General features: G+C 38.4%; 1 pseudogene across 1 annotated transcript; it reads right to left on the reverse strand.

The window, feature by feature from the left end:
* Window positions 1-2,787: 2,787 nt before the first annotated feature.
* LOC149397667 (epoxide hydrolase 2-like) lies at window positions 2,788-4,760 on the reverse strand (annotated as a pseudogene). Its single transcript, XR_016297068.1, has 3 exons — window positions 4,143-4,760; window positions 3,457-3,695; window positions 2,788-3,151 (listed from the first exon to the last, which is right to left on the reverse strand). The product of XR_016297068.1 is annotated as an epoxide hydrolase 2-like (transcript).
* Window positions 4,761-5,359: the final 599 nt, after the last annotated feature.

Consider the following 5,359-nt stretch of genomic DNA (forward strand, 5'->3'; position numbering starts at 1 on the left):
TTAAGAAACTTATTAACTACAACAAGTTAATAAATTGAAGTTATTACGTACCTCCATCAACTCTTTGAAATCGTTTTGATTACCCGTCACCTGGACGAGGTCCTTCTGGAAATCTAGGGGGGTAATGGTCCACTCGTCTAAATCGACTCAAAAAGTGAACCAATGAAGGTTCCTGAAGTTGACGACGAATAATAGCTATCGCGCTCTCGTCCATGGCAATATTTACGAGTCTCTGTACCCAGTCATCTATGTAAACACCGACTTCGAATCCCATTCCACGGGCTCGGGCTCGGGCTCCATCCCTAGTTCGATGGCATTTTTCTTATTCTCTTATTCCTTCATGTATCGATCGTACATGTTCTAGACTCATCGACAATCCATGATTCGGACATCTTGACGATGTCCATTGAGGTGTAGCTGCGAGTCCAAAGCATATGTATAATCGCATCAATATGCTACAAACGTTTATGAAATAACAAACATATATCAATTTACTTTAAAATAAAATGTGTATTATAACATATAAGTATTCATTCAATGTACTGAATCGTATAGCCATTTGGTGCACTCCAACAACACATTAAAGAAAGCAGGAGGATCGTCTATGGCAAAGTGAAAAATTATTTATCTGCTGCCCGTGGTCTCAGCATCTGAAGAACGCCCAACTATAAAACCATAAAATGTATTCATAGTTCAAAGTTAGTAACATAAATATTTTTTAGTTAAAAGAAGTTCCCGTTTTTTATTCAAAACGGCCTCGACATCTTGGCTCATAATGATTATGTTGTTGGACCATGAATGCATCATCGGCACTCGAATACTGGAGTTTTCACCGAATCTCATTTTAATCTCTGGGATAACCTCGTATGCCCAGTAATGAAGAGTATGCAAATTACTCGTCAACTTGTACTTGGCCTCATGACAGTGCTTCAAGTCGACTGAGAGGCGGAAAATGTCTCGGACCAGCTAATATTTTCCCAAGGCATCTTGAAGAAGACGGCAAGTCTTCAACGATACGCAAAAAAATTTGCCATTTTTCTTAGATGACTTTTTTGCTCGGTTGCCCTAATAGATAGCCCAAAACCAAGATACAAAGACCGAGCTTGAAAGCATCATCCGGATTCTGCCAAAATTGAAATCTGTTACCAATGCACTGAACTCGCAACCAACCACGCTGTTCAGGTGCTCAGTGATCAACCTATCGCTTATGCGCTGGTCTTGTTCATTCTTGGACGAACCATCTTCATAACTCAACTCACAAATCAAAGAGTATTAGAGGCGTCCAAATCTCACTCTTTTATCGCCTAATCCAAAGTGTACCTATCCTCGTGTCTTTACATTAATCTTACATTGTAGAAGAGTGTGTACGAGCACCAGATGGAAATTGAGTTCGCTCTCTGTAAAAAATTGTTCGAAGAGAGTCCCGAAAATTCGATCTATGATCTTAAGATCGCCAAATCTCTTTTTGAAGGTCTTCAAGATACTGGTCTCATCGTACGTGATTCGACCCGAGAAAGGCACGTTGTAAATGAACTTCAAATTATCCTAAAAAAACACAAAAAGAAATAGTAAGAATAGCAAGTTATCGTAATGTATCGTAGAGCATCGAATTGTATCGTACTGTATCATAGTGCATTGTACGCCATCGTACGAACAAATAATTATAAAAAACAAAAACCTATGTACCCCATCGAATCCTATCATACGGCACGATGAATTTCATCGTATCGTACACCATTATACGATTCATGAAGTTCATCGTACAATATCGTATATTCACTCTCAATTTTAAATCTTAACTTTCTAAATCCGTGGATTTGGATCCATAGGATGGTGAAAAAGAAGTCATCGTTGCTGTCTCCATCTTATGCATCTTTCAGCAATAAGAGTGCTTTGTCAAAATTCCAGGGTTTATTCTTTAGGACGAGAATTTTTTCAATTTCATCACTGAATTTGAAGAGAAAACTGTCTGACACCGTTTGGGTGATGAGAAGGCTGCCCTTGGGATTCCACGAGGAAGAGAAGAGATCTTTAAAAAAAAGTCCAATCGTACCGGCTTAACCGTGAGAAGCTTCCCTGAGAGGTTTAACTCGATCTCTTCTTTTCATTTTTGCACCCAAATCTCGTCAATGTCCACAACTTCTTCCTCTCCGGAGAGAGAGAGAGAGAGAGAGAGAGAGAGAGAGAGAATTCATGAAAAGCCGGAGAAAAGAAACATCCATCCTGATGATGGAGAGAACCACTCTTAGAAGACCTAGAGAGAAAAAAAAACATAAAACACTCCCTTCTAAAAAAGCAGTTGAAGTACCAAAAAAACTATTATAACTATCTTTTTTTATTGAATTGCAATTTGAATTTCACATGCCACCTAAACGCGGGGTCCATTGAATTGCAATTTGAATTTCACATGCCACCTAAAGGCGGGTTTTGGACCTAAAGAAACAGAATTCTCTTTTGTTCCAATAGTAAAATTGAAGGAACCATAATTTAGTTTTGTCTCTAATTGAAGCAAAATATTCTGGTTTTGTGAACAGGGATTTAGACGGAAATTTTTCCTCCCACACTATTTCTTTTTTAATAAATTTATTTAAAAAATTTAAGAGTATTTTTGTTTCTAATTTTTTCAATAGTACGAAAATGGAAAATTCATTTTTCAGTTTAGCCAGAATCCTTGATCCAGCCAATTTCAGAACAGAACATTATGTTTTTGTTTGTATCGTAATTCCGGTTCAAATGGAACTTTTACCTAATTGCCATGCGTGGTGTCACCTAAGAGTTGTACTCAAATGGACTTAATCTGGCCATTCTGACAGATCAACTCATAATTATTGAAATTAGTTCCCATTATTATTACATATGCTTGTCTAACCAACAAGCTTAATATCCAAAGAAAAACAAATGAACTTAGAACTTTTTGATGAAGTCGTAAATATGAGCACTAATCTCCTCCGGCCTAGCTTGGTTGATGAAATGAGCAGCGCCTTGAATTACAACAATTTCTTCAAGCAATGGCACGTCATTTTTGAAGCCACCCCCTTCTATGTAATCCTTCACGCCCGGGAAATGGTAGGTGCTTTCTTCATCCCCAATCACCAACTTCGCCGGAACTTTGATTTTTGCTCCAGCCCATGGCGCCGTCAGCTCCCAAGTGCTAGAGTCACAACGGTGAATGACTTTAGAACATAATGCTCATTAAACAAGAAATATGGATTGGTATTCGATTTGGGATTACTAGACATTTTACGGTTATCGCATATTCCAATTTTTCAAAATAGTTTGGAGTATGAAACTTTTACATATAAAAATGTATTGCAAGTTCTTTTCCTACTAATTCTATGTACAAACCTTAATTTTACTTACTCTCTCAAGTCCCAAGGATATTATTCTGATTAATTTTGCCCAAGATATTCTATTTCTTGAAAACATTTACGTTGGAAGGAAATGAAATTTGCTTACAGGTCCGTGGCTCGATAGTAATTTATTCCTCCGGTGAAGCCGGATTTGTTGAATTTTGCAACGCAATGATCAAGGTATTCATCGGAGAGCCAAGAGGGTAATGGCGCTGGAACATCTAGACCTTTAAAGCCAACACCTTCGCGTATGAGCAGAGGTGTTAAACCAAATGATGTGTAGAATATCTTTAGTACTTTTTCAGCTCCTGCCTCAGCGATTTCTTCGTCAATCTTTCCCGGTTCCTTCAGACACACAATATTATTCATTAATGATGTTCACAAACAATAATCATACCAAAAGTAAGTGTATAATAACTCTCAATATCTCTAATTCTGAACATTTGAGCTGAGTATAAAAATTTTGATTCAAAGAAAAGTTGGAACAATGAAGTGTCTCTTTTAATAATCTGCTAAATAGTTAAGGTTGAATATTCTCTTTTTTTTAATCAAATATATGAAGATATAAGCCTAATATCTTTAATATATAAACCTAATCAAAGCTGTACTTCAAGATTGGACACTAAGCTCTTATTACAAGTAAAACAATTGGAAAATATTCCATTTCACCAAACACAACTTTTTCATATATAATATGATATATTCAAGACGATGTAATTTGAATATTCAATTGAATGCCCATACAACAAACCATACAGAAATCTAATCGAGATCGGGAAGATAGTGACTCACCTGAAACCTGACAACATAGAAATCGTCGCCAAAGAAAGCCCTAATCGTGGCCTGGGGAAATAGGGGATTCCGAGGTTGACCACCGCGTTGACCCGGTCAGGCCTGAAGAGGTTGACCAGGCGATCATAGACCCCCAATCGTGGCCCACCACGAAGGCCTTGTCGCTCCTTAGCGCATCCAGAACTCCGACGACGTGTAGGCCTCTTTCTCCGGCGGCGCGTCGGAGTCACCGTAGCCGCGGAGGTCCGGCGCGATGCAGCGGTAGCCACGCGCCGAGAGGGACGCCATCTGGTGGCGCCACGATTGCCACACCTCCGGGAAGCCGTGGAGGAACAGGATCGCCGGACCTGAACCGCATGACGCCACGTGAATTCTCACGCCGTTCGTCGTCACCGTCGAGTGCTCGAACTTATTGTCCATGATTGATTTTGTTTGGCTTCGGTAGTTGCCAAATCGGATTATAGTATATCTCACTCTCCAGACAGATGATATTAATGCTGGATCTGATTTGGATGAGATTTCTTTTCAATGTACGGACTGATATCCATCACCAACGTCAACAGCGGCGGGGCTGCTGCTTTCAAAATAGATGGGACCCAATCCCAGACTTGTGAGAGAATCGTTGCACGGCACTGATCAAAATTATTTTGTTTTAATTTAGCAAAAGTTATACAAAATAGTAATTAGTAAAATAGTAAAAACTTTTTTTTTTTTTTTTTTTTTGTTATTATCAAATCCGGTACTGTTTTTTGTCCCGCAAATCCAGTGGAGGTTAAAGCCGTAATGAATTGCCTTGAGATAATGGTCGGGTCAAAAGGTCAACATCTAAATATCGAGGGTGTTCTTCTCTAAGAATTGGGAGTTGGGGATGAGTGAAAGAATCCCCGGATTGTTTGGAATAAGCAAGAAAAAAAATGCCGTTTTCGTTACCATTTTGAGCCTCCTGATTTACGAAAAATCGTTATGTTGATGGAAAATCGAACGGAAAAAATGTGAAAAAGAGCAAATGAAATGTCGTTTTCAAATGCCGTTTTCGACGGAAAATCGACGTGCCGACGAAAAACTGAACGGAAATAATGTGACGAAACAAAAGAATATATATATATATATATAAATATATATATATATATATGTAAATATAGTCCAAAATTAAAGCACTTCAAATCATACATGTCTAACAATTTCAACTCAAACTCTAACGATCTCATTTCAATTCA

The sequence above is a fragment of the Urtica dioica genome, chromosome 5, assembly GCF_054948205.1.
Source record: "Urtica dioica subsp. dioica isolate 48M chromosome 5, U.dioica_male_clone48M_v1_H2, whole genome shotgun sequence".
Classification (NCBI taxonomy): domain Eukaryota; kingdom Viridiplantae; phylum Streptophyta; class Magnoliopsida; order Rosales; family Urticaceae; genus Urtica; species Urtica dioica.